The 14,409-nt window shown below is 42.1% G+C and overlaps 1 protein-coding gene across 1 annotated transcript in view; it reads left to right on the forward strand.

Annotated features, from left to right (window-relative positions):
* The first annotated feature begins 5,508 nt into the window (after positions 1 to 5,508).
* LOC122790811 overlaps positions 5,509 to 14,409 on the forward strand; it is a 112,749-nt gene continuing 103,848 nt past the window's right edge. The window contains exon 1 of the mRNA XM_044058436.1: positions 5,509 to 5,606. The gene's annotated coding sequence lies outside the window, so the exon portion shown is untranslated. The remainder of the gene's footprint in view (positions 5,607 to 14,409) is intronic.

Genomic DNA, 14,409 nt, shown 5'->3' on the forward strand with positions numbered 1-14,409 from the left:
ATACTGTGGTATCATTCTGGGCGAAGGCAGGATGCTACTCAGGGCTAGGGTCCTACCTGCCTGGGCCACATGATCCGAGAGCTCCTCCATGTCTCTTTTCGTGTAGTCCAGGGAGGTACGTCTCAAGTCATCCATTCCAGCATGGACAATGACAGAGTCATATTTTTACTTGTGGAGTGACTTGAGTGTATGCGATATGTGGCGGATCCTGGCCCCCGACAGGCAGCTGACTGTAATTTTCTCCTTGTTCAGCCTGGTGAGTGGGACATCAATGTGCCTGACTATAGAGTCACCTATGACTAAAGTGTTGGGTACGTTGTCTTGCCTAAGGGGCTGTTGCTGGGTGGCACACTGGTGTTGTGAGCTATGTGACACTTTGGTTGTGATTGGTGTTTGTTTGCGTTTCAGCTTCAGAGGTCCTTGTTGCTTGGGCAGGTTACTATTAAGGGCCTCCACATATGTGGGTTTAGTGTTGCTATGTGTGGGTGTTGGTGGTGTGGGTTTAGAAGGGTTATGTGTTGTTTAAGATGTAGTGCGGGTGTTAACCTTCTCCTCTTGACTGTCTGGCACAATCTTGGGTGGAGAGAGCTTTGCTTCCAGTTTGGCTATGTAAGTGCATCTCTCACAGGTTCTAGTGTTGGGTGGTAGGAGGAGACGGTTGTCTGTGCACAAGTGGCAATTGCTGCAGTGCCACAATATACCCAGATTCACCAAGTGGGCAGGAGAAATCACCAGAAGCTGAACCTTGGACATGCCTGGTTTGGTGCTTTTTTTTGTAAAGTACAAGAGCTGTTTTCCCTTACTTTAGCAAGGTACTTTGCAATTATATGCTGTTTAGTGCCTATGATTAATTAAACCTTATTAACAAGGAGAGTTGAGTGCTTATATCAGTTTAAGAAGTCTTAGTGCTTTCCAGCAGGTTTTAAAGCAAGTGCTAGTCAAAGGGATGCTTAAAGGTAAGATGAAAAAAATGGTTTACCCTAAACACTGCAGTGTGCACTAGAGGAGTTAGATGTGAAAGTAGGTAACAAGTTTTACCTGTCTAAAAAGTTAAGTTTTAGTGGAGAGTCACTATTTTTAAAACAGCAAGATAGATTAAAAGGGGGTGGTCACTTTTGTATTCTGGTACTATGGAATACAGTAGGATGGCCAATAATTTTAAATAGTTGAAGGGGAGTGATTTCACAAAATTATAAGTTTGTGCTTACTCACACAAGCCAGTAAAAACAGAGAGGAAATGAGATATATGGTCAAATTAACATAAAGGGAAGGCAACTAGAAAGACAGTGGTGTTTAAGAACACTACAGTAACCGATTGGGGACAAAATTTCTGCCTGACTCACAAGAGACAGAGCTGTGGTCTCTTTTCAAGTTTTAATATACAGTTAAAAGCAGAATACAAGTAAAACACAAGGCAACTAAAACAAATCACAGTATTCAAAATAGAAAAAGGCAAGTAATACAACAAATAAAAAGCAAACTAACCTTTCCCTCACAGCAAAGTGTAGCAGAGTCTGGGTGAGCCTTTCTACTAAAACTCTGAAATGTTTTATTTTACCCCATAAATAGAAGGTTTAGTTCCTAGCTCCACCCCCTCAGTTCACAGACGATTAACCTTAACTGACCTGTTCTATTAACCTGTACTAATTTCTGCCCGACTCAAAAGAGACAGAGCTGTGGTCTCTTTTTAAGTTTTAATATGCAGTTAAAAGCAGAATACAAGTAAAACACAAGGTAAATAAAACAAATCACAGTTTTCAAAATAGAAAAAGGCAATAAAGTAATACAACAAATAGGCTCATAGGTAGGTACTAGGCTATTGGCCCTAGGGCCTAAATAAGCCTAGCCAAATGGTACCTTGGCTTTTGCCACCCAAGAAAATTATTTTCCTGTGCCCCTGTCAAGCAAAGCCATAGAAGTGATCCCATCCCCGGGGTGAATTTCCTATCTCCCATCCACTCATCAAGATTTTTCTTGAAGAGTGCTAATGAGGAACTTTGTTTGATATATATAGGTAGTTTGTTCCAGAGTATGGGAAGGCTCTGAGACAGGATCTATCCCTCCAGCATGTTCTGTTTATTATGGCGATGAGGTTTAGGTCCATAGAGCGTGTAGCTCGGAGGGATTGGGATTTCTTTACGTGGAGCATGTCCAACAGCTCTGAGTTTGACATAGCTTTGTATGTTAGGCAGAGATCGCCTCTGAGTAGGCGATATGCGACAGAGTAAAGCTGGAGTTTTTTTAGATGGTCTGCGTAGGGCGTCTGTTTGAGGCCAGTAATACTCTTTGTGAGGTATTTCTGTGGTCATTCCAGTTGTTGTAGATGCCTTGAGAGGTACATACCAAAAGGGGTATTGTACTCTATAATGGGTCTAATGAGTGATGATTAGAGGGGAACAATGACCTCTTTTTTTCTGGATGAGAAACCTGTTGTGATGAGGTGTGCCATGTAGAAGGATTTCCTGACTACTGTGGCGATGTGATTATCAAAGGAGAGACTACTGTCCATCTGTGTCCCAAGGTCTCTTATCACACTTTTGGTGTTAAGTAGACTACTGCCTATGTTGTAGTTCATGGGTAGAGAGTTTTTACCAAAAGGGATGACAGTGCACTTTTTGGCAAACTAACCTTTCCCTCACAGCAAAGTGTAGCTCTCAATAGTGGCCCATGTACTGGATTAGTAAAGGCACCTCCCTTCCAGTGTGCTGATGTGCACAAACACATACACACATAAACACAGACATGAGCACCAATACCTTCAAACCCATGCATCCACATCTACTCATCAATAAATGAGTCCCCTACACTCCATCACACGTACTAAAATACTTAGTCATGCACGCTCATAAAACAGTCCAACACACATAGACACCTGAACTCTTGAGTTCCATATCCACTTAACACACACACACACACAGACACATGCTTATTCACATCTGTACAGACCAAAATGTACACGTACAGAAGCACACACTCCATCTTTGCTGAATGTATCTGCACAGCGAGTTATTTTCACACGAGTGAATGGATGATCAACATGTTTTCAGGGTTGTCACTTTAACCTACTAGATTAACATTTTACTTTGCATAACCAAGCAACTCAGGAGCCATAGACATTTCCAGGAGAGAGACGATGGCTAATTAGCATTAGCTAGTCCCCTGGACTGCACATTAACATGCAGCTTTTCATATGAGACTGCTATCTGTGCCATACCGAAACTCTTAATGCAATAAATCTGGACAAAGTCTAAAATAATGAGGGTACAAAGGCCCAAAAATAGGGACAAACTTTAAATATTGGTCTTATACACTTATAAAGTTGCTAGAATAAAAGGATTTATGTTAGCATTCATTTTCTGAAGGAGATAAATACTGAAACTCAAACGTATGTCACAATTCGGTGACTTCAATCCTTAGGGATTTGTTAGTAAACTACAAGTTTTATGAGGAACACTGCATTTGTTGCTGTTTCTGCTACTTACTGGAATTTTGACTGGTAATGTATATGACTTCTTATTTCCTAAAACATCAACAAGCATTTTTCAACTAAAATACAGGACTTTTCTTGAGATTGTGTGATCCTGAAAGAGGTTACTTTAACTAATTGGGTGCATCAGATGGGTGTGGGGTTTGACCTACTTTACCCAAGGCCAATGACTATTTTTTAACCTTGCAGTTTTTAAAACATAAACAGATTGTGACTCAAACCTTATAATTAAAGCTGTCAAATCATTTTAGGTGTTTAGACTTTAATTCTGAGTTATAACAGTATTCAATGTTAGCAATTTGTAGCTTGCTTTTTCTATCAGACGCAAGGCCAAAGACTTCACCAGTGACAACATTTGTAATCAGAACCAACCTGTCAACCTAACAGACATATGCAAATTTGAACCCTACCATCCCTAACACACAACAATCCATCTTGCTAACCCACTGCTATTTATTTCTGTAAATGAATTAGACTGGATCCAGAATTCTTTTTCAGAAAAACTTCAACAACAAATGCATAATATCAGTACAAGTGAAATATCTTACACCCAGAAATACATGTGTAAAGACGTTAACAAGATAATTTAATTAACTGTGGAATGTTAGCAGTTCACATAGTTGTAAACAATTGCACTTGGTCTTATTTTGTTAATTAGCTGTAAGACTAATTTTGAATTTGTTGTTTTGAATTGATAGAAAATTCCCGACTGTGTCATTGCACTGTAGACATTGGTCACCCAAGCTGAGAAGATACTGGTAAAATGTTTCAGTTAATACTGAAGATGTGCCAGGTACTGGAACTTGAGGTGAAGATCCATAAAACATATGTAAGTGGTTTGCTAATAACAAATAAGCCGGATACAAACTTTGCATCTGCTGAAGTACTCTGTAAATCAGGGAGGCTATAACTTCTCTTATGGACAACTGGCAGCATAATGGCGTCTTGGAGCGTGGCACCGTGGTGTTCAAATGTGAGTAATAACTTTGCACAGCTGTAAACCTTTTTCTCCTACCTTTGTGCATCTCAACAGTGATTCTCCCCATACTTTGCCATTTTCCACTGTACACCCTCCCTTACACTGTCTCCCTCCATGTACAGCTATTCCCTAAAGTTCTGCTCCATTTATCTAACCTTTTAGGCACTGAGACATTGCCACTCCACTCCCTCCCCAACATTCTTCTCCTATGTCTATACAAGTCTGGATCCTACAATGAGTAGTCAAAGTTTATGTGCTCTTTATGCCTAATTATTTTTTAGCAGTTGGTGGTCTGTTGTTTCCACAGTGGCTCCAATAATGCAGATATTCTGCTAATTCTTTTCTAGCAATTTCGTTTCATTTTAGTCTCTCTTGTTATCTTTCTCTGTCTAACATTGTTCTTTGAAGCCAATCAAAATATGGACAGTTCAGAGCAACTGTATAGCAGTAAAAGACAAATTTAACAAAAGATTACATTCTGGATTACAGGCGCCTCCCATTACTTACGGTACTGCTCTCTCAACAAGGGAAGTTTGTTACATCGACACATGTTCATTTTACATGTTATTAATATATGCATTTACTGTCTTTTTAGTTTGGTAGTTAGATAGAGAACAATACAATACACATACGCAAATACACACACTTCAGCTGTACCCATAGAGATCCATATGCAAATAACACTTCTTGACATGTCCAGAATTTGGCATTTATTTTGGCTTACGTAGTGAGTTACTGCTTCTAGCTTTAGTAGACAGTTTAAAATGTTTCAGATGTAAGTTATAATTACTCATTTTATCTTCTTTCTTGTTGCAACTTCGTTCATTTGATTGCTGACAAAGTTTAAATCAATTTATCTGCACTGCATGTTTTAAAACTGCATACGGTAATTCTTGTTCTGTTAAATATTCTCCCATCCTTTTTCTGCTTTTCTGCTCAGCTAAGGGTATTTTACGTCACTTTGGGAGGAGTTAGTTGCGTTTTTCCTCTGTAGAGAGTCTCATCTAGGTTCAAGGTTCAAACAGCTGGTGCATTTTTCTTTTGTTGTTCCGTTATTATATGCAAAGAAAGTTATTGGATGAAATCAAGTGTACCCAGATCACACGACAACGTTTGAAAGCATATTTAAAAGTGTTAAAGGTTAGAATTTTGTTTTTGTAGCTATAAAACTGAATTCACGTTTAGTTAAATTTTCCTTGCTGAGCAATTACGCATCAGAATATGCAGTGTTGAAGTTTACAGGAAGTATGTCTCGCAGCATTTAAAATCGTTGATTATACTCGATAACAGCCATTTTATAACATGTTGAGTGAGCATCTGATGTGGTTCCGCTGTCAAATTTACTTACTGGGTAAAATGTGTTTTATAAATCCACAAACAGAAATAAAATGCTTGGATATTTGAACTTCTCATACAGAGTCTGTTTCTGTTCTACAGAATAGATTTTAACCTGTTACTGAACTGTGCATGCAAGCAAAGTGGTACCTTCCTGTTTGCAGGAGCTCAACTTGAGTACAGTGTTTACCTGAAGTTGTTTTTTTATATTTGGGAATATATATTGAGCATGCAAGGTTCTTAGGCAGGTATTCCACAAGTAAGCAAACCTATTGACAACAAATATGTTTTTTTTTTTAAATATGAACTGTTCCATGGTGCTATGTGCACATAAGAATTTGGCTAAACTGAAGATCTTAAGGTATGTTTCATTTTACTCTATATGACACTATTATGAGAAATCACACTTTGGCTTAACCAGATGTATAACATCTACAGAGGGCAACATAATTATAACCCAAGGCTAGTCACTGCTGACTAATCTGTTTTGTGTATGCAGATGTATGGTTGAAAGTGGGCATTATAAGTAAAAAAATAATGATGTCTGGCAAAAAAGAATAATTGTTGCTTGCTGGAAGTGTAAACCCTCTTGAAAAGATCTCGGGCATGTTTATTTTAGTCATTGCTATTATGTGGCATCATAAGTCTACTGGCTTTATGTCGTCTCATTGGTACTGGTTATTTTTCAGTTTCTAGTTAACACTGCCGTTCATGAGTTTGAGATGTGGCCTGGTATGTTGTAGACTCTTTATTTTTCAATGTTTCAGTTGTAAGGCTTGACTGTATGGGGACCAGAAAGTACTGCAGAGAGTATTGGAGGAGGTGCGGCTGTCGAAATATTACAGTATGTTTGCTTAGTGGCAGGAGCAATAAGTTTTATATAGTCTGTATTAAGTGCCTCATGCTGGGACACATACATTTATTCTTCTGGGTATCCGTAAAAATGTAGTTAAAAGTAATAATTTAAAAGCAAGGCTTTGCTAGACTTCGTATAACACATACACACTAAATAATCTTGTCAATCGAGCATTGTCATTGTTTGTGAAAATGGCTGCTTAAATGCTTTACTGATAAAGCCAGATTGGGAGCCAATTGGAGCTTAAGACTCAAGCTCTGGTTGCATCCCTAAATAACTACTTGCGCCTCAGGTAGCTGCCTCTCTCAGCTCACACTTGTCATGGCTCAACATTCCAGTAGTGCATTCAGTGGGTTCATAACCTTTGGAGGTCTAGAGAGTAATTAATCCCAGAAATCTGCTGTTATACTCTCTCCTTCCCAATATGTCCTTCCTGTTAAGGATGAATCGTTCACATCTCCCTGGCAGGATCTTGTGAACCAGTATCCTGACCCCTGTCTGTTCCATGTAGTTTCAGGTGAGAAGAGATTTAGTTTCTCTAGCCTTTGGTCATATTGTTTTCCCTCCTTAGATGGCTTTTGGCACTAGCAAACCTTGTGATCGCTGGGGCTCCCAACCACAGCAAGTTGTCTTCTATGTTTATAGGGAGTTACTAGGCTAATGGCCCTAGGGTCCTTACAAGCCTAGCCAAGTTCTTACACTTATTTCCACGATCAGCACTTATTGCCTCTGTCCAGGAGGGACACAGGTGGAACCCGCTAGGTGAAATTTACTGTCACACATCCAATCGTCCAGATTTTATTTGAAGAGGGACAGTGAGGTGCTCTGAGAATAAAGTGGGAGTCTGTTCCAAAGGTGTGGTAACCTCTGGGAGACATATTTGTCCCTCCAGAAGGTTTTATTAATGTCACATACCAGGTTAAGGTCTTTAGAGTGAGTAACCTGTGTACCATTTGACTTATGGATATGCAGTATTTCCAATAATGCAGGGTCAGAGATTACCTTGTATGCAAGGCAGAGATCACCTCTGAATAGTTTGTATGAAACAGAATAAAGTGCCAGTGATTTCAGACTATCCCCATAGGACAGATGCTGAAGACCTTGAATTTTCCTTATGAAGAACCTTTGTGGTTTCTCCAGTTGCTGCGTGTGCTTAGAAAGGTGCATACCAAAAGGGGTGTTGTACTCAATTATTGGCCTGACGAAGGAAGAGTACAGGGATGTTATAACCTCTCTTTTTCTAGAGACAATGCCCTTACGAGATGAGCAGTATAGAATGCCCTTACCACTGCTGGAGACATGGTGGTCAAAGGTAAGGTTGCTGCCAACCTGTGTGCCCAGGTCTTTCACCACTGAGTGCATACTTAAGGTGTTGCTATTGATGTGATAGTTAGCAGGAGCATCACTTTTACCAAAAGGGATGATAATATATATATATATATATATATATATATATATATATATTTTTTTTTTTTTTTTCATGGCCATGACTTTGGCACCTGTAATTTGTTTAAGACCCTCTTGTAGGATATTGACATTTGGAGAGTCTGTGACTGCTCCCAATTTACAGTCTTCAGCAAATTTTGTCAACCACAGACTTAGTTTTTGCTTGTACTTTGGAGAAATAGATTCCAAACACTAGAGGTCCCAGGACTGAACCCTGTGGAACACCACCGGTTACAGGTCTGCTGTTGGAGGTTGAGTCCCCTATTTTGACTATACATGTTCTATCAGTGAGCCAGTTAGCGACCCATATAACAATATAAGGGTTGATGCCTAGTTGGGTGAGTTTGTCAATGATGCCTGTGTGGGGGAATAGCGTCAAATGCCTTGGCTAAGTCCAGGTAGTTTGTATGCAAAGATTCCCCTCGTCCAGTTCCTTGGTGATCATCTCGCAGAAGTCCAGCAGGTTTAACAGGCATGATCTCCCTCTGATAAATCCAAACTGAGTAGGGTCAAATGTTTGGAGATTAGCTATATCTTTTTTGATAAGGTCCCCGATGATTCGCTGTATGGCCTTGCAGATAAGGCTAGTCAGGCTAATAGGTCTATAGTTCCTGGGGTGAGTGGAAGCACCACCTTTGTGCAAGGGAATAATGGTGGCTGTTTTCCATTCAGCTAGTTTGAAAACTGTGCTTTAGATTATGATCTAAGAGCTAATTCATGATGGAGCCCATGTAGGATGCAGCCTGGGATGTTATCAGGTCCCATAGATGCTGTGTTTGTGGCCTTAACAACCTGACCTTTAGATATACAAGGTAGGGGGCAGGTGGTAGAGATGTCATAGGGTACATGTGTCAGGTACAGGGGAGTGAAGTTTTCACAGAACCTGTCGGCCAACAGGATAGCTGTGTCCACAAGCTCAGTGTATGTGGTACCATTAACTACTAATACTGCACAAATCTGCGCCCTTACTTTTAGGTTACAGATGTAACTATAGAATGCCTTGTGGTTGTCCTTTGTTGAACAAGCTAATTTGGACTTGTAATTTGCTTTTGAAGACTTCACAAGAAGTCTTATTTGCTTGTTTAAGCTGAGGTGGGAGAGTTTCCGGTTTAGGAGGGCTCACTCCCTCTTACTCCTAGCAATTTCTTCCTGTTGTAAAGCCTGTTAATGGCAGTTGTCCACCAGGCAGGTTTGCTCTTCCTTGAGGAGCTTGTTTTGGTCCTATCAGGTATGGCCAAGTCAGTGCAGTTGTACAGGTGTTTGTATAAAGCATTGGTGTAGAGCTCAGCATAGTTGCCAGTTCCATCTGAGGGAGGAGGTGCAGTGAAGATATTTATACCATCCTGTAAGAGGTTATAATCTGCTTTGGAGAAGTTGTTTAGTTTAGTTGCTGCTGGGGGGGGGGGTGATGTGTGATAGTTACTTTGAATGAGACCGATTTGTGGTTAGATCTCACCAGGGAGGACCTTACAGTGGGGGTGCTACAGTGGTTCCCCATATTGGTAAGCACCAGATCCAGGATGTTGGCACCCCTTGTTGAAGGAGGGGTTCAACCGGCCAGTCCAGTATGTTGGAGTTAACGAAATCAAAGAACCTTTGGGCAAGTGAGTTTGAGCATGAGTTCATAGGTTCATAGGTTCATACTAGGCTATCTGCCCGAGGGCATTTATAAGCCTAGCCCTTAGTTTTGTGGCTTACGCCACCCCTTTAGTTTGGAGAAACTATGCCCATTATTTAGCTGTGTCTCTGTCGAGCAGTGACACTGAGGTAACCCCTGGGGTGTATCTGCGATCTCCCATCCATTGGTCAAGATTCCTCTTGAACAAGGCCAGCGAGGTGCTCTGCCTCACATAAACCGGGATTTTGTTCCACAGCATAGGGAGTCTTTGGGTGATGAATCTATCCCTCCAGCATGTCCTATTAATAACCGTGTCGAGGTTTAAGTCTCCCGCCCTTGTGGCTCTGAGGGATCTAGATTTTTTGAGATGAAGCATGTTCATCAAATCTGGGTTTGACATGGCCTTGTATGTCAGGCATAGGTCACCTCTGAGCAAGCGGTATGCAACGGAATATAACTGGAGTTCTTTCAGTCGGGCAGCATAAGACAGATTTTTGAGACCCTTTATCCTTTTGGTGAGCAACTTTTGTGGCCTCTCCAGCTGCTGCAAGTGTCGGGTCAGATACATTCCGAATGGGGCATTGTACTCGATCATTGGTCTGATGAGTGATGAGTATAGGGAGACTATGACTTCCCTTGATCTGGATGTGAATCCCTTCATGATAAGGTGGGCAATGTAGAAGGTCTTCCTAACCACCTTAGCAATATGAGTGTCGAATGAAAGGCCACTGTCAACCTGGGTTCCCAGGTCCCTAATAACTTCTTCTGTGTTCAGGGGATTGCCACCTATATGGTAGCTAGGGGTAACCTTATTTTTCCCGAAGGGTATGACTATGCATTTCTTGGCATTTAACTTAAGGCCATGGCTCTGGCACCAGTTATCCGTTTCTGTGAGACCCTTCTGAAGGATATCTGTGTCTGATGTGTTTTCAACTACAGCGCCCAGTTTGCAGTCATCTGCAAACTTTGTCAGCCATAACCCTCCTGTGTTTGCTTGTACTTCAGAAAAGTAGATGCCAAACAAGAGTGGGCCCAGGACTGAGCCCTGTGGGACACCACTTGTGACAGGCTTTGAGTCTGACATGGCGCCAGCAACTCTGACCCTGTGGGTTCTGTCGCTCAGCCAGTTTGCAACCCATCTTGTAATGTATGGGTTTACATTTAAGTTGATGAGTTTTTCAATGATACCCGAGTGGGGTATTGTATCAAAGCCTTCGCCAGGTCTAGGTAGGCTGTATGGACTGCCTTTCCTCATCAATGGCCTTGGTGACTGTTTCAAAAGTCGACCAAGTTTAAAAGGCATGATCTGCCTTTGACAAAGCCAAACTGGGTTGGATCCAAAGTCTGCAAATTCCCTATGTCTTTATTTATGAGATCCATTATGATCCTCTCCATGGCTTTGCAGATAAGGCTTGTCAAGCTAATGGGACGGTAATTTCCAGGGTTGGTGGAGGCGCCGCCTTTGTGGAGTGGGACCACAGTCGCTGTGCGCCACTCCTGGTGCGTATCCGAGGCGAGACTAAGATTAAACAGCTGTCCTAACTGTGGGTTTAATTCCTCGTTGAGTTCATGGAGCACACAGCCGGGGACACCATCAGGTCCCATGGATGCTGTGTTCTTTGCTTTGGAGAGAGCAGTTCTCACCTGGGCATTAGAGATGTTTGGGGGGCTACAATCATTTGGTATAGATAACTCTCCTTTAGGGGAGAAGTTTGCACTGAACCTGTCAGCCAGTATGTTGGCAATGTCTGTAGGATCAGTAATCTTCACATCATTTTGAACTAATTCTGAGCATATCTGGGAGTTTCCTCCTAGGTTTCTGACATAGCTAAAGAATGCCTTATGGTTGTCTTTAGAGTCCTTAGCTATTTTTTTCTCAAAATTAGCTTTGGATGATTTTATGAGAGCTCTCAGCTTTTTACTTATAGTGATCAGCGGTGTCTTACCTTTTAAGGATTTTGCTCTATCCTGTAGTAGCTTTTTCCTCTTGTTGTAGAGTTTGTTTATGGCTGGGGTCCACCAGACTGGACGCTTGCCTTTGGTACAAAGAGTCTTTGTTTTGCTTGGGATTGCCTGATCCATGCAGCCCTGCAGGTGCTGGTAGAAGGCATTTGTAAGTGATTCAGCGGTTTGAGTAATGTTAACTGCCGGCTCAGGGGCCTTAAAGGAGACCACACTAGTTAGAAGTGTGAAGTCGGCTTTCGAGAAGTTCTTTACTGTGGTCTTTTTCATTTCGGGTGGGGGCGGGATGAGGACCTCCAGCGAGACTAGTTTGTGATCAGATCTCACCAGTGAGGGGTATACTTCTGGCGTTGAACATTGTGATCCCATGTTCGTGATGATGAGATCAAGTATGTTCTCTCCTCTTGTGGGGATGGTGACTAGTTGTTCCATGGCATTTGAGTTTATGAATTCCAGGAACTTTTGGGCTAGAGTGTTTGGGCTTGAGTAGTGTTCCCAGTCTATATTAGGGTAGTTGAAGTCACCTAGTATGATGGTGTTCGGAGATACATTTATCCCCTCCAGTGTTTTCAGGAAGGCCATATGAGGTTCCTGAGTTTGCGAGGGTGGCCTGTAACATGCTACAAATTGAAGAGCAGTCTTGCCTATGGTTAATTGCACCTGGATGGTTTCCGATGCATCGTGCGATGCCACCAATCTTGAGGTGTGGGTGTCCTTGATGAATATGGATACCCCTCTTCCTTTCTTGGTATTGTCCGGGTTTTGGGGCCGGAACGCATGATATGAGGTAAAACCTGATAGTGCTGGGGTGCTCTCAGGAGCCTTGAACCAGGTTTCTGTCACAGCACAGACATCGATGTTCTCCATACTGAGAAGGGCCTCGAGTGCGTGCATCTTGAGGTTGAGACTTCTGGCGTTGAGCAGCATTACCCTTAGTTTTTTTACTTTGTTTTGTTCTAGGGTGGTAGGTTTAGAATTTGAGCCTTGCCTAAAAAAGGCACTATGGGGGTGGCAAGAGCCTTTGCCAAAATCCGGAATCCCAGGGGTGACAAGTGCAAGCTGTCCCTTGCGAAGCAGCGTGGCTTGTCCAGCATGTCATCCCAGGCAGACGGACATTGGATCCCCTTTGAATGACACCAGAGTTTAAGCCAATTGTTAAAGCTGATCATCTTATCTCTGTATTGTGGCATCATTCTTGGTGAAGGTAGGATACTGCTCAAGGTCAGGGTCATACCTGCCTGGGCTACATAATCAGAGAGCTCCTCTATGTCTCTTTTCATGTAGTCCAAGGAGGTACGTCTCAGGTCGTTAACACCAGCGTGGACAATGATTGAATCGTACTTGTGCATGCGTTATGTGGCGGTTTCTAGCACCCGACAGGCAGCTTACTGTGACCTTCTCCTTACTCAGTCTGGTGAGCGGGACGTCAGTGTGTCTGACTATGGAGTCACCAATGACTAGTGTGTCTGGCATTGTGTTTGGCCTTGAGGGCTGTGACTGCTTGACACTGACTGTGTGGTCTATGTGTTTCAGGTGTTGTGTTTTGAGGTGGTAGTTGTTTGGGTGTCTGCTTTGGTGGCCTCTGCTGTTTTGGTAGATTTTTGATCTGAGCCTCCGAGTATGTCTTTGTGTGTTTATGTGTATGATTTGAGGTTGCGATGGTATTATGTGAGACTGGGTCTATGGTGTGTGTGGTTACCTTCTCCTCCTGTCTGGTCTTGCCAGTCCTATGTTGAGAGAGCTCAGCCTCCAGTTTGGCCGTATAGTTGCATCTTTCGCATGTATTTGTGTTTTGTGGGAGGAGGAGAGGGTTGTCTGTGTACATGAGGCAATTGTAACATTGCCTCAATATTCCCAGGTTCACCAGCTGAGCAGGAGAGGACATTAGCAACTGATCCCTCGACATGCTAGAAGGAATAGACAGAAAAACTTTAAAAAAAAGGTTCTGGGGGATGTGGGTGACCGAGAAATGGGGTTTGCCTTTTGGGGTACTTTCTATAACAGGAGTGCTGTATCGGGGTGATAAGTACTGTAGGAGCAAGTGCTTAGCTATATAGATGGAGAATAGTCTACTTGGGAGTCAAGTAGAGATAATTTATAGTTGTAGGATACACTAAATAGAACAGTATTATACTTTGAGGAAGGTAGTTTTAAGGGAAAATTTGAAGAGTGGACTTTAGGTAGCCCTAATAGTTTAAATCTGCTTAACCAGCGCTGCCCTAGTGTGCAACGGTAGCTAACGCGTGCTTTATAGCAGGGGGCTGGAAAAAACAGGAAATGACCCAAAATGGCCAACAAATTACAAGTTGCTGCTTCTAACCACTCCTCTGAGGACAAACAAGCAGCTCAGTACTCCCCACTCCCACTGGTGAGTAAAGAAACTACTTCTGGCCACACAAGAAAATGGAGGAACACAGAAACCAAATACAAAGCCCAGGGATCAGCAAAATCTGATCACTGGAACAACTAGCTAGGAAAGTTTAGGAAAGGAGAAATATTTTTTTGTTTTTTTTTTTGTTTTTTTAGCAAACAGACAGGAAAAAATGCAGTAAATGCTTTGTTTTCGACTAAATTGCCATCAATGAGTAATTTACCCAGTCAGTGGATAGGTAGTTAGTTACCCAAAACCATGGTGTCTGGATAGACTCAAGTAGATCCATATCGGCAGAGTGGGTGTCTTGATTCATGGAGGGGGTCCTGTAGTGGGCAATGACTTGAGTAGGTGT

Source organism: Protopterus annectens, chromosome 16.part0, assembly GCF_019279795.1.
Source record: "Protopterus annectens isolate FY-2018-M chromosome 16.part0, PAN1.0, whole genome shotgun sequence".
Lineage (NCBI taxonomy): Eukaryota > Metazoa > Chordata > Ceratodontiformes > Protopteridae > Protopterus > Protopterus annectens.